General features: G+C 41.5%; 1 protein-coding gene across 3 annotated transcripts in view; it reads left to right on the forward strand.

Annotated features, from left to right (window-relative positions):
* tiam1b (TIAM Rac1 associated GEF 1b) overlaps nucleotides 1-24,268 on the forward strand; it is a 75,337-nt gene that overhangs the window by 12,270 nt on the left and 38,799 nt on the right. Inside the window, exon 1 of one of the 3 annotated variants that reach the window (XM_021325055.2) lies at nucleotides 3,295-3,423. The exons of the other annotated variants lie outside the window; for them this stretch is intronic. The gene's annotated coding sequence lies outside the window, so the exon portion shown is untranslated. Of the gene's footprint in view, nucleotides 1-3,294; nucleotides 3,424-24,268 lie in introns of those variants that run through there. 3 annotated transcript variants of the gene reach the window in all.

Genomic DNA, 24,268 nt, shown 5'->3' on the forward strand with positions numbered 1-24,268 from the left:
TGAGGACATTCTAATTGCAATATGGAAAACCCTCGGGCTTTACGCATGCTTTTCTCAGTTATCAGGTTGCCTTCTATTGACAATGCATGCAGGCATTGTATTGCTCTGCATGGCATGCATTCAAAATGTAAAGGATCAGGCTCACAAATGGATTGTTCAGCACTATGTTTTGAAACCATTTTAACTTGTCTGAATTTGTTTGTTGTGTATTAGGTAATCAGAACAGGTTTTTCACTCATAGGACAGGTGTGATCAGATAAGCAGGAAATTAATTTTCTTTTGAATTCTGCTGGGGGGAAAAAAACAATGGATTAATGGATGGAAAAATGGATTTCCAACATCAATTCTTTTCGACTTTGCATAAATTTATTCAAGATTAAGTACACAGGAGCAGATCTACATCTCTACTGTGTGAGACTAATTTAATGAGCTCCAAAGTGATCGAGCGAACTCAGTCTTAGCTAGGGAAGCCAGACTTTACAGAATTTTCTCCCAAGAGAACTTTCCGTGTTATTTCTTTTTCAACTTTGAACTCAAACGTTCCAAATTCTGAATACAAACAGAAGATCCCATAAGCTCGTAGCTCTTTCCTTCCTGTGGCTCGCACACACTTGCTCAGGGCATGTTTCACTGCTCTGTGTGCATGCAAAGCTGTTTCAGGAGCACATGATTCAGGCTGCTGTCGAGCAGGTTATGTGTTGCCCTTTCTCTTATATTCTCCCCTGTTTTTTTTCTCCGCTGTGTCCTCTGCAGTTCCATCGCTGTAAAAAAAAAAAAAAAAATCTGCGTCAGTGCTGATGTGATTACCATACAAGATGTGCTGTGTTTGTTGCCTTTAGTCCATTAGGATGCTTGAATCTTCTAAACTATGCACCATAGCAGAGTACGTTTTCATTTTCCAGAATTAGGTTTTATCAAGCCTTCCGCTTGACATAAAAAAAAGGGTAAAATCAAGATGACTTTCTTGGGGTGTAACAAGATCTTTTAGTGGAATCTTTAATGTACACAGCTATAAAAAAAAATAAAGGAGCACTTTGAAAAAGTCATGCTGGATATTCGTACAGATGTGGAATGGGTAATGTGTTAGAATCAAAAGACTGCCACATCATTTGATAAAAAATGATTAACCCACAGAGGGCTCAGTTCAAAGTCACAGAGAAGGTGAAAGTGAAAAACTGACGTAGTCCAATTTGCTGAAACATCATTGCAGCAACGCAGAATGGTCCTCAGTAGTTCGTATAGCCCCTGCATGCTTGTAAGCGTAGCTGACAAATGTCGGGGCATGCTCCTTATGAGATGATGGATGATGTCCCGGGGTATCGCCTCCCAAATCCTGACCATCTGAGCTCCTGGACAGTCTCAGGTGAACCCTGGTGGCGTTGGATGGACCTAAACGTGATGTCTCAGGGATGCTCTGTTGGATTTAGGTCAGGGGAGCATGGAGGTCAGTCAATGGTTCAGGCCATGAACCACACCTTTCAATTTTAATTCAATTCAATTCAATTCAATTCAATTTTATTTATATAGCACCGATTCATGAAACATGTCATCTTGAGGCACTTTACTAAGTCAAAATCAATCATATTATACAGATTGGTCAAAAATTTCCTATATAAGGGAACCAGTCCCGACAAGCAGCATTCACTCCTGGAGAAGCGTAGAGCCACAGGGACTGTTGTCTGCATTGTCCATGGCTGTGCAGCAATAACTCATACTGAGCAAGCATGAAGCGACAGTGGAAAGAAAAACCACCCATTAGCGGGAAGGAAAAACCTCCAGCAGAACCGGGCTCAGTATGAACGGTCATCTGCCTCGACCGACTGGGGGTTACAGAAGACAGAGCAGAGACACAACAAGAGAGACAAAAAAGCACAGAAGCACACATAGATCCAGTAATCTGTTCTACATTAGATGGTAATAGCGGGTGAGCCGTCTTCTCTGGATGATGTCACAGATAACAGAATGCCAGACCAGGTGTACCTTCTATGAAGAAAAAAGAGAGAGAGCAAAGAGTTAAAAGCTGAAATGACAACAGTCATTTCAATGCAATGCAATGCAAACCTGGAGAACAGTAGAAAGCAGTAGAGTGAGAAAAATAGGCCCTGATGTCCTCCAGTTGCCTAAGCCTATAGCAGCATAACTATAGAGGTAGCTCAGGGTAACACCTGAAGAAAAGATGTCATTATGCACACACTGAAAGCTGTCCTGTCTGCCTCTCGGACAGAGAGCAGCCAGGGGGATCAGCGGCCTGCTTTTGCAGAGGTGCCTGATGAAAGCAGCTTGCTTTCTGGGAACGCCTGAAATCTCTCCCCGCTGACACAGCAGCCCAGAGTCAACGCGGATTCAAACTTAGAAAAGTAATTTCACCGCGATTAAAAATCGTTTGCGCTAACAATGTGTACTCATTGCTCCCACCATTGCTGAGGTGGGCTAAAGCCACCCCCCAGGAGGCGATTCCCTTTTCCAGGCATTTCTAGGCTGGTCGAAACACAAACCGAGCAAAGTTAAACCGAGCCGGGAGAAGCTGAGCCGGGCAGGCCAAACCAAACAGAGTAGGGTTAACGGACTTGATATTATGCTCTAATTAAAAGGTGTTTCTTTACTTCTTTTGTGCAAATCTATTTCCTATCTAGCGCACCATCAGCATGTGACTTCGTCTGGTGAAGAAAGTTTAGTCTTGAAAAACATAGTTTCTTCTCAAAGCGCTTATAGAGGGCAACTGGACTTCTCTTAATTCTGAAAGGTGCTTCACCTCTCAGTCAAAAGGCTTTTTTCAGTTCTGAACATGGCTGAAAGTAACAGACTTATAAGTGGTGAGCAGAACAGTCTTTTCTCACCATTAGACCGACTAAAAGAATTGAAGCTGTTGCAGCTTTAAAGGGGTTGATCGACATCATGTTTTACACTCTGGACTAAAAATGGGATGCCAGTTGAGTTCAGACAGTATGCACGAGAAGGCAGGCATTACAGTATAGCTTAACTGATCTGGAGTGAAACATTTAATCTTGAATTATGCAGTTGCTATGAAAACCCAATCCAATTTTTCTACATTAAAAAGTCAGCAATTTGTGTAAATATCCCATTTCTCTTAGAAGCAAATTATAGAGGGAGAGAACAAGCGCTCCTGCTGGCAATGTATTTGTAGTTTAGGGGGGGGGGTGGAATTATAGAATAAGGGAGGGAGGAAAGAGTGTGAAAGAATCAGCTGGAGAGCGTGTAGGGGGGTGGGTCTGTTAGGGTTATGAAGAGTCACTCCCCCTCCTAGTTCTCCAACTCCTCCGTGCAAATCGTAGTCACTCATAGTAGTCACTCTGCTGTGAATACGCTGCAGAGAGCTTAAAATGTACTTCCAAATTATGTGAGAGCTATTGCTTGTCTTCTCTCTGGTGGAAAACAAGATAACGCCCGCTTGTACATATTAAGGTAAGACATTATGTTTGTTGCTTAGTGGTTTTTTTTTTTTTTTTTTGCCTTTGAAAAGAGACGAAAAAGAAATAAGAAAACACTCTCCAAAATAGCTGATACATTTTGAGTTTATGTAATGTATGCAGTTTAAGATTAGATTAGAAAGATAGTTTATTGTCCCACAGCAAAGAAATTCAGGTGTACCAACAGCATAAAAAAAGCAAATTTACAACATTGGGGGAAAAATACTGTACATGTATTAGTTATTAAAAATAGCATAATCACGAGATTGGAGAAGTGTGTAGGGTGATTTTACAAAGTGCGCAAATCATATATGCGATATGTTTGTTTATGCATAATGTAAATATATAAAGGCTTCTATATCAGTAATACTGGTCAAGAGTTTTTATGGGATTCAGTTTTAGTTTTTTTTTTACTATATTTTATCATGGTTTTTAATTTTTTTTTCTTTGTATTTTGCTACCATCTCTTGGGTCCTTCAAGAATCTCCGCCCGTTTCAAACACTTGTTAAAACTTCGTAGGTGCAGAGGGCTATCGATGTTATTTTACAGCTGTTTCTGTCTGGTAATCCTCACAGACCAAACAGAGGCACCCAGAGCCCAATCGGCGTGTTTCTACGGGCAGGGAGCTAAAATTTGCGGCTGACCAAAAGTGTTGCTGGTTAGAGAGGTGTGCGGCGCGTACCACCCCCCCTTCTTCACACATACACGGCAATTTGACTCTGCGCCTGCTGTCATTGCCAGACGAGAGGCGTTTCCACTGCGGATCACTTTCAGCCTTCCATTCCTCGTCTGTGCTTTTATAAGAGACACCAATGTGCAAAGAGGGCGTTTCAGGCCCAGCTGTAGAGGTGATGTGTGAAAGGGACCTACGTTTTCTACCATTTTATACCTGTAGCACACCAGCGTTGAGCAAAAATTTTTTTTACCTACGGCTGAGGTCAGTAGCCATTGAATTGCCCAGCGTTCCCTGCAGGCGACAAAACAATGCGGCCCGTCTCTCTTTCGTTGTAATGACAAAGCAGTTCCTGGTGCTGGGACTGGTGGTTTTGTGATGCTGGGGAAGACAAATGATGAATTGCTAATGTGAGAGGTGGTCAAAGTCAAAAAGAGCCCCCCCCCCAGAGCGCATCCCGGAGGGGGGTAGCTGCAGGCTTCATGATGTCCCGAGTTCATTTAAAAATCAGAGCATTGTGTTTAAAAGCCGCTGCGACTCCCGCGGTGGGGAGAAGGGCGAGAAATGGTCATCTGCTGTCATAGTTATGGTAATGCATGTGCCGTTCAAGGCTCAGCAGGACAGGAGGTCAGATTCTGCCAGCCTGGGTTGTTAATCTTAACGGTGCTTCTGTTATGACTCCAGGAGAACAACCTTAAAAAAACGAAGCAAATTCTTTTAAAGCTTTCTACAAAAAATGATATGCAAAGAATTGCGTTTGCTATTATTCTCTTTCAGCAGAACTGTATTTAAAAAAAAACAAGGTTAACGTGTGCATGAACCTATTTTCACAGTCTTGCGGCTTAAGCTACAGTGTAGTCGAACAAAGGCTATATTGTAGATGTACAAGCCAAGAGCATTTGTCTGGATCATGTGGTTACTAAGCTTGTAATGTTTTGACCATACGAAGCAGAGTGCAGAATGATGACCATTATGCACACACCTCTCTACTCCACGTAATAGCTGTAATTAAAGCCAGTGTTATCTGACGCTCACGCAGACTTGTTAACCTTCAAATATTTATCTTCAGCTCTTAGCTCCGTCATATTTGTTGCCAAACCCTGGTAACTTCCCAGGAGCTGTGCGGTCTAGTTAAAATGAGACTTCTTTAGGCTCCAGCGCATGCAGGACAGTAAAGACGACTGTAATGGAAACTGTAAACAGAATTGCTGCGAGGAAATTGGCTCGTTTTCTACCTTGCTCTGTGCAGTCACGTGTGCTGGGATCTTGTTTGTTTCTGCTCCGTGGAGCGGCGCATCGCAGCAGAAAGCCTGGAGCTTCAGGGGAGTTATTGTTGAGGTGCGCCAGAGAAAACTTCCTGGGACGTGGCCAGATAGTTAGAAGAAATAAATGCTTGTTCTGTGTTTTTAAATGTTGTACACATAGCCTCGTTGGTGAGTTGAAGAGGATTTTTATGCAGGATGTAAAAGAAAACACTCTTTCTCTCTTCTTCTGAGTTTCCTAGTCACTCTAGCATTAACGATGAGCTACAGCATGTAACAACAATATATAATAGAATATTCTCTCTCCGGTTTCTGTGTGCAAAACATTGTGAAACATGAACTCCCTCCTCATTAATATTGGAGTCATAAAGACGAACATTCATCTTGACGCTGACCCAGTTGTGATTTTGAGTAGAGTGTGTACTTATGGTGCTGTATAAAAAGAAAACACGCTCAAACTGAAAGCATGAATCGTTTTCCCTTTTTACTGACCTGGAAGCTAATGTTTGGCTTTCTGGAAATGCTCGAGTGAATCGCAACGAATGAATCCATTGAAAAATGTTTTGCCATTGTTTTGATTGCTTTAATTGCACAAATTAGGTGGATTTGTGGAGATGCACAAGTCATAATTTGAGGGTTAGTGCAGTTAGGGTTGTTTCAGCAGTTGGCGTTACTAGAAAAGTTGTGTGTAGTTTAGGGAATGTCAGTCCTGCCAACCTTTCCAAATCCAGTATATTCCATGACAGAGGTTGAAAACTCAAATCGATGAAACAACAGCTTTGCTGTACTCTGGTCATCCTTCCTGTTATCTGCTGAAAGTTTCACTCTCTCGCCTAGATGAACCACATCCTTATCTTGACATGACAACTTCTTACCTCTCCATTCTGCTCCTGGCATTATTTTAATCACTTGACTGATTCTGAAAATGGCTCACTGTTGAGTCTTCTTCAATCACTGACAGGATCCAGTGCAAAGTAATTTCCCTCTGGAATCATTAAAGTATGTCTGAGTCTTAAACAGAAAAAAATGGCATTTTTTAGTTTACACCAATCAAACCAAAATATCTCCGATTCAAATCAATCATGAGCGTTGCATTTCTTAACTGATTAACAGTAGTCTCTCAGATCCTAAGGTGCACAAATTACACACGCCTTAGCTACTCTGAGATGTTGCACGGTTATGCATATTGCATATTTTCTCACATCGTTGTGTAAATCGGCTAATGTTTTTCCTCTGTTTAACTCAAACATAAATATTTTATATCTAAATATGCCATATTATCAATAATTGTGCAATACTTACTTACGCAATACTTTTATTTTGGTCTTTCTGTTTATTCTCTATCGCTTTAGAACTAACTTTAGGTTAGATTATCTTTTTTTAGTGTGTAACTGTGTGTTTGCCACTGTCATGCCTAAATTTTCCCATTGTGGGACAAAAAAGGAATTTCTTAGCTTTTTTTTATCTGAACAGAATGCTTCTGGCTCCACTCTCATTGATATTTCCATTATCACAGGCTTCATTCCTCTGATTAGTTGTAACTAAATAACCGTTCTGAGACCATCTCCTGTAGGCTGACCAATGCATGTATGTTCAGAACTTATTTGCATCTGCATATGAAAAACAAGTTAGTGGGCTGTTTATTACAAATCCCCATCCTTTTTTTCCCCCACTCCCACCTTTAGTCTAAAAATGAAGATTTCCTGCCCTGTGGAATAATAAACGCCGGAGGAAATCACTAATATTAGACCCTGACATTGGTCAGAGGTCGTGTGGTTTATGGCTGCTTTAAACCTGCAGCTGTTGAAGTACTTTAAAAAGCTGTCAATGTGAAACTGTGGGTCTGTGGGTTGCAGGTGGCATTTCAGTAGCAGCTCACAGGACAAGAAAGCCTGGAACTGATTCATGAGAAATTTCAGTAAAGTGTTATATTAAGAACGGTTGATTTTATCTTTAATGCATCTTTGAGGTACTAACGTAGTCCTACATTCCTTTATTACACTGATTCCCTAAATGTATATATTTATATATTTAATATATATATATTTTAAGCAATATATTTACTTTCCCAGTGAGATTTATGAAAAGTTGCCAACATTTTGAATTCCAGTATCATCCATGACAAATGTTGAGCTCTCAAAATAATAAAAAATTAAGAAGTTATGCTGTACTCCGTTCAGCCTTCCTGTTATCTGCTGAAAGTATCTGCTCTCTCACAGCCTGAGAAAACCTCAGACCTATTTATGACATATATTGTTACATGTCCATTGCTTATCCTGACTTAATTTTAAACACCAGTGACATCATACGGGGCAAAAATGTGATTTTTCAGTTTACACAAATCTAGTTGAATATTGTCTGTACCTTATTCTAATGTAAATTACAGTAATAGGCTCAATTCAATGGCCGAATGATTGAATAATATATAGTAAAACATTTTAGAGACAGGAGTTTAATATTTACATCGAAGCATGTTGTTAACCATCTCTTTATTTTAAATTGATTATAATACAGTATGTTGAACAAATTTATTTTCAGAATTAGACTTGCACAGGGACATGTTTTAGAAATTCAAACTAGAAAGGGATTTTGTAAGTAGCGGTTTCATACTTTACCAGGGGTAGTAGTGACCTCTGCATGTAGGGATACCCGAGAGGAAACAGTGGGCATCAAGGTGTTTTTTTAACAACAGCTGCAGCTCGCTATCAGACTCAACATCACTTTAAAGAACACAATAGCTTTTTTACACCGGTCTAAAACCTGCTAACAGCCACGCTATCCTCCTCTGTTTGAGAGCAACGTGAAGGCGTTGTTGTGCCAGTTCAGACGTGACAGAAAGCGGTAACGGACTACGTTACCCATGATGCAATGTGGTCAAAATGGCCACCAACTCATATGGTCAAAATGGCCACCAACTCCCATCACGCAACACGGCAAAATGGCCGCCGATCAAGATAAGGTTGCTATAGTGATGGCTATAAAAGCCGATCACACACGATGAGCTTCCTTCTTCCCTGGCTTTAGCCAACCCGAGAAGACACAGCTGTTTCCGTTGGGGTGATCCCACAACACGTGCTCGAATTCCTCGCTGGACCGAGAGTTTTTTCGAAGCCAAACTATTCCCTGTGCAGACAGGAGGTCGACTAAAATAAGTACTTTTAAATTCCCTCTGATCAAAAGACTGAGAGACGCCATATCTCCCAGTGATCGAAGAGGACCCCGCTTTGTCTGGCCAACAAAGCGACTGTGGACCCGGAGGAAGAAACGAAGCAGCTTCTTCCCATCCCGGTCCCGCTGCAGCCTGCGGATAACTGCGCTCGTAAAGACGCATCCAGAAAGCCGCAACACTCGGGAGCGCTCCGGACCAGCCCCGAGGCATCTCAAAGTAACGGACTCTCCCCTTTTATTTCTGTCTCACCAACAGGGTGTTTAGAAGTGCCTGGGCAGGCGTAGAACTTTGTAGGTGTTGGTTAATGCTTTTATTCCACGACGAAGTTGGAATTATTTTGCTGAACATTTTCTTTGTACGTGCATGCATTTTACAATTGATTTGCTGTGTTGATTTGTGATTCATCAATAACCCCGCCGTGGGTTACCGATTTATCTCTTTTCATCTTCTTCCCTGCTTCCCCCCTCTCTCTCTTTTCGCTCCTTATCAGTTTAATTTCTTTGTCCGAGCTCAAGTCGCGGGCTTTGCTTTAAACTCCTAGTTAGCCCCCCCCCCTCTCGAAACGAGGCATTGTCCCATCAGCGTAAGCGTGGTTACGTTATTAGGACCTCCCCTCATACGTCATCGTAGCAGCCATCTTGGGAGGGTCACGTGTATCTGGACTGTAGGTAGCTTAGCTGAACTAGCTTTGTGTAAGACATCAAAGCGTCCAGTGAGATTCCCGAAGCTGTTCTGTCTGTCAATGCTGATACGTGAAATGCCGATGTTTCGAGGGCGGTGTTAAACAACTTTGAGTTAAGTTAAGATCTGCTAACCGCTCATTTTAATCCATTGTTTATTTTTGTTTTGTTCTTTATTTCCACATATATATTTTGCATGTTTTAGTTTAGTAATGAGTAAGAATTCCAAAGTTGTTTGAATCAGAGAATTACTGTAACAGGGAATTGCTTTTGGTTCAATAAAACCAACCACTGCGGAATAGACATTGTTTTGTGTTCAGTCCAATTCACAGTTGCCTGGGTATTCAGAAATCAGAGCTAACCTCCTTTGGAGTTAACATCTGACATTAATACAGAGACAATATCATTGGATGGTGATAAGGAATAAGGATTTAAACTCTAATTGCAGTTACATTGGGGTTCTCACAGCCTGCTGGATAAACCTGGTCGGTTAACAGTCCGACCTGATCATTTATTCCAGCATAAATGAGTTCATAACAGCAAGTTAACTAATGCATTAGTGGTATAAATACTTATAAGCTTATAGCTAACATCACCACCATTTGAACTATATTTGTTATAGCGGAATTTTGAGTTGAATGATTTATTATTCAAATTATAATACCAAATTATAATTAATAATAATAATAAGCATATTCAACCAGCTTATGGCATAGCATAAATTGGCTTTTCCCGGTGTGGGCGAGTCTACTTATTGGCGTTCCTTTAGACTAAATCGAATAACCAGCAACTTATGAATTTAATGAACACAATCCATATTCCAGCATTTTGACTGCTCACCTTGCCAAAAGGACTATTCAGTCATAAATGATTAAGGAGGTATCATTACTAAATATATACGTGTTTGTGGTGGTTTGAGGTTGTTAACCCGAGGTTTGAATATTGATTTCTGGACTGGAAGTCAGCTAGATTGAAATACACAGCAGCCAGCGTCTGCTACTTGTCAATCAGAGTCTGTGTCGTGTTCTGCTTTGAAAAGAGAGACCTTGCCTCCATCTGGTGGCCAGGATAGGTAGTTGCAGTCACGGTTTTAAAGACAGCTTAGATCGCTCAGTGTCCCGGAGGGACAGTTTTGAAAGTCAGTTTCTTTAAACTTACCTTACGGTTACGCCCCTTTGTCTTTTTTAATTTAATTTTATTCATTTTTTTTTCTCTTTCCTCCCTTATCCCCCTTCTGCTCATCATAAGTGGTCAAAATTGAGCTGTGATTTTGAAACTAAGGTTGCAATTTAGCGGTTTTTAACTGTCATTCTTTGCCACCTCTGAAGCTCCAAGACACTGCTATTTTCCACACATGTGTAGAGCACCTGTTCTGAAATAACTTGCATCACAAACAAAGCCACAGCTTTATCATTTATTTACTGGCCGAAAGGTTAGTGGTCCATGTCACTCAAAGTTAATTTTCTCAAAGTTAAACAAGCATATTAACCGTTCCTAAAACTAAGGAGTTGTAAGTCGCAGGGTTGATTCTCCCCTGCGCAGCCTAATTAAACGCACGTATTTGAACCCACTTACTGCAGTTAAAGTGCCAGTCATAGTGCGTGTTTGCTGTTAACAGTTAAAGTGAAGCCACTTAACAGTTGTTGTTAGCAGTTGTTGTTTAGCGCTGAGCTAAATTAAAGTGTATGCGTTGTTACCTAGTGCTAAGCTAGAATACAGCGTTGTTATTTGTTGTCTGTTGTTTAGCGCTGAGCTAAACTACAGGTTGTTACCTGTTGTGTTGTTATCCATAGCTGACAAAGAATGGATAGTAGCGGTTCTTCAGTCAAAGGAGCTGAAGGTCCAAACCATTCCATTGGAATGGAGGCCCAGGATGTCATTAGCTCACTGCTTAAAATGACACCGGACGAACAAACCCGTCTGAATCAGTTTAACATAAAGGACTGTGAGAGGAGAATTCAGGAATTGGTGGAGGAGGTCCAGAGCAAACCTAAACATAGATTGGTAGCAGATGTTTTGGGTGAATTAACTGCGTTATACCACCGAAGGTTAACGCTAGAGACCGATCTGCGTAACAGAGAGGTTGAGATGCGGATCGCAGCTGAGGAAAGAGTTAGGGAGCTAGAACAGAGAAGTGTTCAGGGCAGCTGTCATCCCACAGAGGAGCGAGAGGAGGATCACATTAGCTTGCAGACAGAAGGATCTGAGTGTGAGAACTCCAAAGGAAAACATGGAGATCACACCTGGAGGACATTAGATGAACTGGGCCCCCAGACACCTTCTGAGCGAAGGGTAAGCGAAGGTCAGGACAGATATAGCAGTGTGATACAGAAAGAAATGCCTAAACAACTTACGGTGGCAATCAGGACTGATCCACATGATGTAAATCATGGGAAAACACCTGCTTCCCACCTGACCCCTGACACGGCTCGCTATGATCTTTTCCCCCCACCAGGGCGACGAGAGCACCGTTCCTGGGACACAGGTGAACCCCACTCCTCTGAACTGCGTCCACAGACAAGAGTTCATGACAGGGGGGGTCCCCCGGCGTCCCACGAACGGCCGCCTCCGCCAGGTAGGTGGTCAGAACTGGAGCCTCCCTCCCATCTTGGTTACCACAGGCAAGAGTCGTCAGGAGAGGACTCAGATGGACCAGCTCCGATCCCTGAACAGGGACTGCGGATGCGTCAACTTGAGTCCCTGGCCCGAGACATAGAGCGTTTTGATCCTAGCAATACAGAATCCACCATTGATGACTATCTCAGAGAGGTAGAGCGCTGTCTGCTAGACTTATATAGCCCCTCAGCTCGAGAAAAGTTGAAGCTTATCTGGAAAACCACGTCCAGAAGTGTCCATGTTTTCATAGAAAGCCTCCCTCCAGCTACATGTGACCGTTATTCAGCTCTTTGTCAGGCTTTAAGAGAAGAATATTCGGCGTTTACAGACCCAGCTCCGGCCACTCTTGGAGCTTTTGCAATTCAGCAAAAGAGAACTGAAGCACCAAAAGCGTACTACCGTCGCTTGCGGGCTGCTTACCTTCAGGGACGAAATGCTCCCGGCTTGGAGGAAGACCACACTTTCAAATCTTTGTTCCTCCATAATCTTCATGAAAGCGTGCGTTATGAGGTTACCATGCATTGTAGAACCAAGAAACTTACCATGCAGGAAATCAGGAAATACGCGCAGGTGGCATGGGAAACACGTGTCCGGCCCAACAAAGGAGCCGATAGTGATAAAAAGGTTCTGCAGATTCGAGCCAAACCAGAAAAGAGTTTAGGTCTGGAGGGACATGAGATGCCTCCCTTCAAACCTAAAACTAGATTTGGTCCTAAGAAGCAACATGGTTTTGAGCCGCAGCAGAAGAAAGCTTCCCAGGATAGGAGAGGTCAGCATGGCAGCATGGAAGGTGAGAGGTTTCAAAAATGGCACAGGCCGGATCCAGCTCGATACGGTAAGCAAGCTGACAGGCCGGAAAGGTCGAAAAGCACACATGACCACAAAGGCTGGAACCTGTGCATAGAGGAGTCAATGAGAAAGGAGATGGAGGAGACTTTTCGCAGGTCGCTCGCCGAAACAGTGCGTCAGATCGCGCCGCAGCCGTACCAGCCATCATCCAATCCTGTCGACCCTCCAGGTAAGCCAGGCCCAAAACCCCAGCCAGCATGACTAGGCGTGGAACAGGCTTCCCCTTCTAACAGAGTTTATCTGATTAAGGGGGGGGACCAACCGAAAATTCACCGACAACCTTCTAAGATCCCATCAGCAGGTGATCAGAAAGCCCCTTTTCTAAGGTTTCTAGGTGAGCTAAACCATCATGAAAATGCACACCGCTTATACTGCTCGACAGTTATCGGAGGATGTGTAACTGCAAATGCTCTTTTAGACACGGGTTCCGAGATCAGTCTAATGTGCTCAGATTTGTTTGATGAGGTGACCAGAGCTATGGTGTCTCTTGGGAAACCGTTCCAGGTAGAGACCTGTAACGTGGGCATCACTAGCTACACTCAGGATCAGTCATGCATCACCAAACGGGCGTGGTTAGACATCACTTTCCGTGACATGACCCTGGTGCACCCCATCTACATATGTACTTTGGACACAGAACCTTTTCTTGTGGGTCAGGACCTGTTGAACAGGTTAGCCCCACTCATTGACTGCTATCATGGTCATCTTTGGGCCCAAGTGGGGACTCCCAAGCCCCTCACTTCTGGAAGTGGACTGTCCGTCCCTATCAACCAGGTGACATGCTCCGAGGAGCCCAAAGAACTTTTAGCACCATTTCTGCCTTCCACAGAGCCGATTTCCAAATCCTCTGACACACCCCTGCTTGAGCTGAACAACCGCTCAGCTTACCTTTTAGTGGAGAATCCAACTCGCATGCCGATCCAAGTGGTGGCGAAGAAACCTCTTGGGGTGCTCATCGAAAGCTCTTTCCACAACTTTGAGCTGAGCATTCCCGTCATCGGAGACCTGCCCTTATCCTTGACCGGCAGACAGGACTCTCCAGACACCGTGTTTACTTTTCCTTCCAACATGATCCAAATCAGGCGACATGAAGCTTTGCCTGCTGGATCTATTTGTGGTGCAACGCTTGAAGCTGAAGGAAATCTGTTGGTGTATGCGATAGCAACCAACCCAACAGAACCAGCACCAAATCAACCAGGGGACCGGGACTCACCCACTGAGCCCTACCCTGGCTTTGAAACAGAAATCATGCAACAGCTGGAAAAAGCTGATGCACTGACCACTGAAACAGAGGAAACAGCACTTAAGGAGCTGTTTTATGAGTTTCAGCCCATTCAGCCCAAAGATTCAAACGAACTTGGGATCACACTGACACACGTCCATGACTCACCAGTAGGAGGACACAGAAGCTGCAAAGCTAATCTGAAAACTCCCCAACAGGTGACGTCCCGGCCTTCAACGGCCCAGGACACCCAGGAGTATGTACAAGGCTGCTTAACCTGCAGCCAGTTACAACCCACACGACCACTAAACCGAGCCCTGCTTCAGCAAAGGGGGGTTATATTTCCGTGGTCACATTTGCAGACTGACTGGATCGGTCCAGTCCCTAAATCGTCAAGAGATAACAAATACCTTTTGACAATAACAGGCAGTTTCACAGAATGGGTTGAATGTTTGCCGGCACCGAAAGACACCGCTGTCACTACAGCAGCCCTGCTGCTAAATCACGTTTTCAGCCGGTGGGGCCTTCCCCTGTCCATCGACTCGGACAGAGGAACGCATTTAACGTCAAACATTATGACCGTGCTTTTCAACATGTTGGGCGTGGAAGTTAAATTCCACATCACCTACCGCCCACAGTCATCCGGACAGGTGGAGCGAATGAACTGCACCGTGGCCAGCATGTCAAAGGAACATGCCAGCAGCCATGACAGGGACCGGGATACAAAGCTTCCCCTGGTCCTAATGCTTGTCCGCTCTACCTCACCATGCTCCACAGGGGTGACACTTTTCCAGATGATGACAGGAAGACAAAGGACACTTCCCCTGAATCTCATCTACCAGCCCGAAGACGTCAGTGTGACAACCGTCTACACGGCACACCAGTGCATCACTGACTTAAAAGACCGTCTCCGAACGACTTTCGCGTGGCCTCGAAAGAACCTAGAAGCCAGCGTGCAAAGTCCAGAGTACACATGGGTTCATTCGAACCGAACTAAACCGTCCACTAAACTCTCCTCACAGGGAAGGGAGCCTAACTCCGCCCCCGCCGAAGAGAACAATGCATAGCATTAAATAGGACAAGTGCACGTTTAATTAGGACATTTTAAACATGCACTAACAAAGCAAATGTCCATACATAACTTCACGTCCATAATTTCACACTCAGCCATAACACCATGCATTGCTTTGGAAACGCTCACAGAAGTGGTAAAGAATGACATGATGTATACTCAGGTTGTTAGAGATTTAATGCAGGACCTCACTCGAGAGGTTAGCTCATCCATAAATAGCCTTGCTGAAGGACGGATTCCTCCGTACCTGGTACCAGTAGATTTGGTCGAAAAGGTTCTCAAATCTGCCTCTAGTGAAACACTGCAACCACCACAAATACACCTGGCGTACAGCCTAGGTAGTGCAACTCCGATATTTGTAAATCCTGACAACTTGGAGATAGGATTTATGCTAAACCTTCCCATCATTGAAAGGGCTAATGTGTATAGGCTTAAATCAGTATTGAATGTCGGTTTTTGGCAAGGTGAGACCCACGTACACCTACAAACTCCCTCAATATTGGCCTATCATGATGCTGACCCCAAACTTTATTTAGTCCCTAATTTGGATTTGTGTACCAAAACCAAAGACATCCACTGGGTATGCCCAAGCAACCCATTTATCAGAGATTGAAATAATAGATGTCTTTAAGGGATACAATTTCAGCATTGATGTCGGCATTGAAAGACAGCTTTTACTCGCAGGCACGCAGCTGATTAAATTCAGTCTCACTCCATCAGAGTTGAGCTCGGTCCCTCTGCTTCGCTTCCCCAGAGCTACAGAGTCGACCGACACTCACATTATGACCATTATTGTGGTTCTCCTTGTATTTGGATGGGCCATCACTACTGCGATGGCGTATGCAGCATACAAGCAGATCAAACAGTTGCAAACCAGGGTTGACGCCCTCACCTTTGTCGCTCCCAGGTTCGTAGCACCAGCTCCTTGAAGGCCATAAGCTGATTAGACTACGAACCGCTGTCTCTTTCCTTTCCCCTTTTCCCTCTCTCCCTTTTTTTGGTTCAAAGTTCAAACCTGATGACCAATGAATGTATTGACGATGGTGATTGTGAAGTTTGCATTTCTTTTTTTTTATTACTTTATTGTTGCCTTATTAGCCAATAGAAATGACTAGCTATAGCTTAGTCCTGCCCAGGCTAGGTCACTGACCCAGGCACAATGAATGCTTCGTTTTTCCTCCTCTTGGATGGTGAACTGAACTGCATGAATCCCAATGGACTACTAGAAAGACTATTAGGTTGTTCCACTCATGCACAACGGATTCTCGTCACGCCAGAATGGACTTGGTTGTAGCTTTAAAGACTGTGACCAGCATCCCACTCTTCAAAGCTAAAGGGGGGTATGTTGTGCCAGTTCAGACGTGACAGAAAGCGGTAACGGACTACGTTACCCATGATGCAATGTGGTCAAAATGGCCACCAACTCATATGGTCAAAATGGCCACCAACTCCCATCACGCAACACGGCAAAATGGCCGCCGATCAAGATAAGGTTGCTATAGTGATGGCTATAAAAGCCGATCACACACGATGAGCTTCCTTCTTCCCTGGCTTTAGCCAACCCGAGAAGACACAGCTGTTTCCGTTGGGGTGATCCCACAACACGTGCTCGAATTCCTCGCTGGACCGAGAGTTTTTTCGAAGCCAAACTATTCCCTGTGCAGACAGGAGGTCGACTAAAATAAGTACTTTTAAATTCCCTCTGATCAAAAGACTGAGAGACGCCATATCTCCCAGTGATCGAAGAGGACCCCGCTTTGTCTGGCCAACAAAGCGACTGTGGACCCGGAGGAAGAAACGAAGCAGCTTCTTCCCATCCCGGTCCCGCTGCAGCCTGCGGATAACTGCGCTCGTAAAGACGCATCCAGAAAGCCGCAACACTCGGGAGCGCTCCGGACCAGCCCCGAGGCATCTCAAAGTAACGGACTCTCCCCTTTTATTTCTGTCTCACCAACAGGGTGTTTAGAAGTGCCTGGGCAGGCGTAGAACTTTGTAGGTGTTGGTTAATGCTTTTATTCCACGACGAAGTTGGAATTATTTTGCTGAACATTTTCTTTGTACGTGCATGCATTTTACAATTGATTTGCTGTGTTGATTTGTGATTCATCAATAACCCCGCCGTGGGTTACCGATTTATCTCTTTTCATCTTCTTCCCTGCTTCCCCCCTCTCTCTCTTTTCGCTCCTTATCAGTTTAATTTCTTTGTCCGAGCTCAAGTCGCGGGCTTTGCTTTAAACTCCTAGTTAGCCCCCCCCCCTCTCGAAACGAGGCATTGTCCCATCAGCGTAAGCGTGGTTACGTTATTAGGACCTCCCCTCATACGTCATCGTAGCAGCCATCTTGGGAGGGTCACGTGTATCTGGACTGTAGGTAGCTTAGCTGAACTAGCTTTGTGTAAGACATCAAAGCGTCCAGTGAGATTCCCGAAGCTGTTCTGTCTGTCAATGCTGATACGTGAAATGCCGATGTTTCGAGGGCGGTGTTAAACAACTTTGAGTTAAGTTAAGATCTGCTAACCGCTCATTTTAATCCATTGTTTATTTTTGTTTTGTTCTTTATTTCCACATATATATTTTGCATGTTTTAGTTTAGTAATGAGTAAGAATTCCAAAGTTGTTTGAATCAGAGAATTACTGTAACAGGGAATTGCTTTTGGTTCAATAAAACCAACCACTGCGGAATAGACATTGTTTTGTGTTCAGTCCAATTCACAGTTGCCTGGGTATTCAGAAATCAGAGCTAACCTCCTTTGGAGTTAACATCTGACATTAATACAGAGACAATATCATTGGATGGTGATAAGGAATAAGGATTTAAACTCTAATTGCAGTTACATTGGGGTTCTCACAGCCTGCTGGATAAACCTGGTCGGTTAACAGTCCGACCTGATCATTTATTCCAGCATAAATGAGTTCATAACAGCAAGTTAACTAATGCATTAGTGGTATAAATACTTATAAGCTTATAGCTAACATCACCACCATTTGAACTATATTTGTTATAGCGGAATTTTGAGTTGAATGATTTATTATTCAAATTATAATACCAAATTATAATTAATAATAATAATAAGCATATTCAACCAGCTTATGGCATAGCATAAATTGCATAAATGAGTTCATAACAGCAAGTTAACTAATGCATTAGTGGTATAAATACTTATAAGCTTATAGCTAACATCACCACCATTTGAACTATATTTGTTATAGCGAAATTTTGAGTTGAATGATTTATTATTTAAATTATAATACCAAATTATAATTAATAATAATAATAAGCATATTCAACCAGCTTATGGCATAGCAGCGTGAAGTGGTTACTCTTTCCTGCATGAATGGATTTTGTAGTAGTTTTGGTTACAGGCTCTGACTGGCACTGATGGAAGAACAATTCCCGGTGCTTTACAGAAACATGTGTACCGACTTAAATGTCCCACATTTTGTCCCTGAAAGTTAAAACAACCAACCTACGGATATAAATTGTGTAAATCCGACAGATGGTAACAAGCTGATTTGATATAGTGCCTTTCCAGTCATACTGACACCTTAAAGCGCTTTACAGAATAGTTCAACCATTAACAGTCACTAATGCGCACACAGTCATAGATCGGTCGGCAACCTGGGTCCCTTGCCCAGGAGCACATCAACCTGACAGCTGAAATCAAACCCACAAGACAATTGTTCTCTTCCTCCTTCCCATATACATCTATGTGAGGCAGATTTTTGCTCTTTGGTCTAAAAAATACATTGATCTCAGAGCATTTTGATGTGAAAATGTTGTCAAATACATCCTGCAAGTGTAATGTCATCACTTCAAGCTGTTATAAAACAGCTTGAAAGTGTTACATAACAACAGTTATAAAAAAAATGTGTCCAATTAGACGTCTTTGCTTGAACTGAAGGCTGGATTTTCTGTTTAAAACCACTGCATCTGTATTTTTATAAAGTACAATATCGACTGCAAGACAACTCCAACTGAACATTTTTTTATGTTTAAATCCAAAAACCTAAATTTAAGTTTAAACTAAAAAATGTTGTGGATTGCTTGATAAATGTATGTTTATATATACATTATTACTGTAGTAGTATAATGGCTTTTTAATAAGAAAAAAATAAATTGATGCCATGACCCGGATGCAAACCGGGGTTGCTGAGAGCACAACACTATAATGTTTTTTTTAATGTATTTTTCAATGACTCCAAAGATTTCACCATTGTTAAATCAGGGGGAAATTGTTTTAATAGGTTCTGAATGAGGCATCAGCCTGTCACACCTCAAATATACAATACTGCCAGACATTCGCTGACACTCCAGATGGCCACTTGTCAGCTTAGTGGATAACACCCCACTGAGCTCAGACCCCACTCGCCCCAACATTGAGTATACAGCCACCAATAAAAATTAGGATGACACCTTGTTTTAGAGTTTAGGCCCTGTGTCGAGAATCAAGAAGCTTTATTTTCATTAGATGTTGCCATAATTAAATATTTGGTGAGGCAGACACCGGCTCAGAATGCAACACGCAGACACCACAAGACCTAGTCTTGTGGTGTCTGCTCTCAGAAAGCCCCTTACAGCTTGAAACGTGTGAATGAACATTTGCTAGAAGTCTAAATTATTAGACTTTCATCAGATCAGAAACCTGTGTAACCTGTGGTGTGTTTGTAGCATGTAACAGATTATGAACTGGGCTGGTGGTTTATTGATTTTTAGCATGGGACGATAGGCATGTGTCATGGACCGTAAGTTTTTTTACAGGACCAAAATGCAGACAGGATCTTGGAAGCTGCATAATGAAATGAAAAATGTAATGAAAAAGAATAGAAAAATTAACTTAGAGCAAAAATCTGGACGAACAACTGAGCTATACAGAGAAAATCACATAGATAGGCAGGAAGCATAAGTCAACAAAAGAAACCAGCAATGTGAAATGAAAACCAGGGAGTTTCAACACAGAGGAAGGCGTAGAGCAGGGGTGTGAAACTCATTTCTATATGGGGCCACTTTGGCGTCATGAAGTCATTAAAAGGGCCGGTAGCATGTGTATAGACGATACTTTTCATTTCATAATTTCATTCCAGTTCACATAGAAGTATAAAAAATGCACAGTAACATAAAAATATCAACCTTAGGCCCAGTTTATATAGTTTATCTGCAAGAAAAGTTGATATTGGGGTGAGTTACACTTACAGGAGGCACAGTTTTAGTCACTTTATACACCTTAAAGGGATATATACCTCTACTTTATGACATGATATGCCTTTTTTTTGGCTCTTGAGGGCCGGATAATTTACCTTGACGGGCCGGATTCGGCCCGCGGGCCTTGAGTTTGACACCTGTGGCGTAGAGCAAAGTGAGGCAGAAGATAGGTGAAAGTAATCAGGAGATGAGGAACAACTGAGACTAATGAAACAGATGTGCTCAAGAGATGAGTACAAAGAAAAGAACTGAAGGGAAACCCTTGGAAGAACAGGAATTAAAATGTACAAAATCCACTAACCTGTCCAGATAAATCCAGTATAAAAAAACTGAAATGCAAAAACACAAACCTAAGGGTGTGTTTAAGAGAATAACTAAGGAAGGCACAATCTAGGAAACTGAACAGCAAAGACACAGTCCAAATAATAAAAAAAAGAAAATCAAAGTTCAAATGACATTTTTGCATTCTCCTTAATTTTTAGAGAAGATGGGAGCACATCTGTTTAGTAAAATTTACTCAAAAGTAGATTTTGTTAAACCAAAACTGGCTTTTAATTCATTTATATACTTTGCTAAATACATCAAGTGTTTTCATAGAAAGAGTGGCCCAAATCATGTTTATTGCTGAGAATAAACCACATTTCTTCAGATTTTCTTCAATCAAGCTAAAATGACTTGGCACACAGGATACCATTCTTTTAATAAGGCAAATGTGCAAATTATTTTTTATGTTTTTGGTCTATAAGGATTTACACATCCCTTTTTTTTACAGAAAATCTGACTACTTTATTTATTTAATAAAATGTTGCATACTTAGTTTAATGTCAAGTAGGTTTAAAACTCCCAATATATATTCTTGAGATTTTTATAAATCAAAATATACTGTATATATAACTATATGTATTTTGGTCTGTGATTACTTTTAACAGCCCCATGGCACGAAAAAGACCACTGATCTATGTTGTACTAGGAATATTGTTTTTGTTATACATTGTCAAACAATGACTGAAGAAAATCAGTCACAGTGTTGCTGTTTGGTGCCTATTCCTGCTCAAACGTCAGAATGAGATTTTAACAGCTGGAAAATATGAGCTGTCTTTAGTGCAATTTACCAAACCCCTCCCCTGTTCTGTATACCTACCCGTGTTATTACCTTAAGAGCCTGTTGTGTTTAGATTACAGGGGGTTTGTGTCGCAACATGTCACTAGTGAGCCTGGTGCATTCTTTCTTTTCATCATTATATTTGGAGTCAGGCATGTCTTTCAGCCTTACAAACAATATATATGCTAAGTTTTGTTTGTCACCCTTTATAAAATGCCTTATTTTTATAAGCTTTGTGGCTAAATTACTTAGACTGCATATTTAATGTTGATGACTTGAAGGACATATGTCCAGTTCTAACTGTTCGAAGGTCCGATTTTGGCTGTGGAGGCAGTCTCAGAAGATAAAACATGGCTTTATGTTCCTCATCATCCCAGAAACAATGGGTGTTTTGACAGTTTTCTCTTCCTGTTGCAGCAAGTCTAGGAATTTTTAAACCCTAAGATGTGCCTTTAAGTGTTGTGCAGTGACAAAAGGACCCTAAATCTATCTGTCACATAGTTTAAATGTGACATAATGACACCCCACTTCCTGTTTTGTTTGTAAAGCTTTTATTTATGAGGACATTAAACAAATCTTGGCGTTACTAGGGCAAAAAAACAGATGACAATAATAATAATAATAATAATAATAATAATAATAATAATAATAATAATAATAATAATAATAATAATGGCAAAGTAAAACATCTCATTCTACAAAAACCTAAGCTAGAAATGGAAAAGGAGCGTTTTTGAATTATGAGGTCCATTAGCAGCGAGGCGCATGCATTGATTTACTTAATATCATTAAGTTTGACCAGTTGTTATAGCCGTTTGCTGGTCTTAGCAATCAGATTTAGAAAATGCATTGGAAAAACACACCACTATTGATCTTGGAAAATAACCCATCATTATGGGTTATAAGGCCAGTCCAAGAAAAAATAGAGACCACCCGTTCTGCAGTGAGAATTATTATTATTTTTACTGTGGATACAGCATTAAAGAGAGTTGGCAATATTCCAAAGGAAGCTCATACTGAAGCACAACATACAGAGAAATAAAAATAAAATAAAAAAGCCAGCTGAGACTCGCAAAGGCTTTGGTTCACATTTAAAATGTTAGAAAAACACTGGACAAACACATTATACCAAAAAGGCAACCTTCTGCATAAAATACTTTTTTTTTTTTTTTGTTTAATAAGAATTTCAGCCTAAAATATTTCAACAGTTTATAAAAAAAAGCATTTTGATAGAAAACACATATGAGGATGCTCTATGTATGAAATACATTTATTTTTAATTTTTAGAATCTACTATATTACAACGTGACTACTAACCACCAAAAGGAAAGTACTAGCCCTGAAAACTATTTTGATAATGGATTGATTAAATACGCGGCTGGACCAAAAATGATAACAGAAGTCTTACAGCCTTCAAATATTGGTGGACTATAATTTTTGCTCAAGTAAATTTGGTTTAAAAAAAAAAATAGATTAACTTCTTAAGATCATCACAAGATTCCACGTTGGTTGATTCACCGTCACAGCTTTGAGAACCACTTGTTGAAATTAATCCAGGAGCCTTTTTGTGAGATTTTACATCTCAGGATTTTTTCCCTGGTTAAATCCAGGTTGAATACATAAAATAAATAGTTTTTGGCCACTTCAAAGGAGCATGATGCTGTACATGTACTAGTATGATCATTTTTACAAACTTCTACTTTCCTAGAATCAGTTTTGGTTCTGTTTTGGAGATGCAGTGAAACAGTTGTTTTGTGGTTGTGTACCTATTTTTGGATTGTTACAAGAACAATTTATGAGTCATGCTATTCAGTGTTCCTACACATCCTGGTGAAATGAGAGGCGAAATGCGGTTTACGTCATCTTTAACAGACTTAAAAGTCCCAGGGTAGCTATAAACTAGTTAGCTTTAAGTGCAACTCTAAAAGGGCTCTTTTAAGACTTTTTCCCCCTGACATGGGTAGCAGTTTGTGATATGACTAAAACTTAATTTCTTTATGAGCAATGTTTGTATTGATGAGCCCCAACGAGCATCTGTGAGGTGTGGCTGAACCGACCCGGATCAGTGTGCAGCACTCCCAGCAGCATTTTGTGCTCCCTGCTAATGCATCATTGTGTTTCGTTTCTTCCGTGCTGGGTAGTGTCAGGAAGAGAAATAGGTCCGTTCCTCTTTAGTTTGGTCATTCCTGCTACTTTGGAAAGCATTTTAATTAGGAGTCTTTTTTTATAGTGCTACAACTATGCAATTTAGACCTACAAGCAATAAAGTTGGGTTTGAAAAGCTTGGAACAATACTCTGCTTGTTTTTGTTGCAGGTTAGTAAGACAGAGAGACTTTACGGTCCAGGATTTCTGTTTTTCTTTGTTGTTTAACGGTTTGTGTGTCTTGAAATGGTAACCACGACATTTGCATCCAGACTTTAAAAGCAAAAGCACAAATATGCTGCATAACGCTATAATGGGTTAAAAAGGCAGGCAGGTTAAGCATATTCAGTTGTCACAGAGAACTGTGCTGTCTTTTTAGTATAAGGTGATATCTGGCACAATGATCAGTAAATGTTCTGCTAATATTTGCATAAGTTCTGCTTTCCCATAAATAAACTTTCCAGTAGGTTACATCGGACAATGAACTATCCAATGCTTACAGCTTCATGTAAGCACTTGTGGTAGTTTTTAATTTACCATTATTCCTCCTGCTTGATGTAAATGTACAGTGCCCTTCAAAAATATTCATAATCATTTTCTCCCAGTCTTGTCACATTACAACCACAAGCATCAATTTGTTTTATTGGGATTTTATGTGATAGACCTACAGTAGTGCCCAGTTGTGAAACGGAAGAAGAAAGATGATACATTTTTTTCAAATTCTTTTACAAAAAAACAACAACAACTATCTGAAATATGTGTCTTTCATATGTAATTACCCCTCTCAGTCTGCACTTTTTCCAACCAGTTTGCTGCAGCTACAGCTGTAGATCTTTTAGGGTACGGTACGT

This window comes from Fundulus heteroclitus, chromosome 18 (genome assembly GCF_011125445.2).
Source record: "Fundulus heteroclitus isolate FHET01 chromosome 18, MU-UCD_Fhet_4.1, whole genome shotgun sequence".
Taxonomy (NCBI): Eukaryota; Metazoa; Chordata; class Actinopteri; order Cyprinodontiformes; family Fundulidae; genus Fundulus; species Fundulus heteroclitus.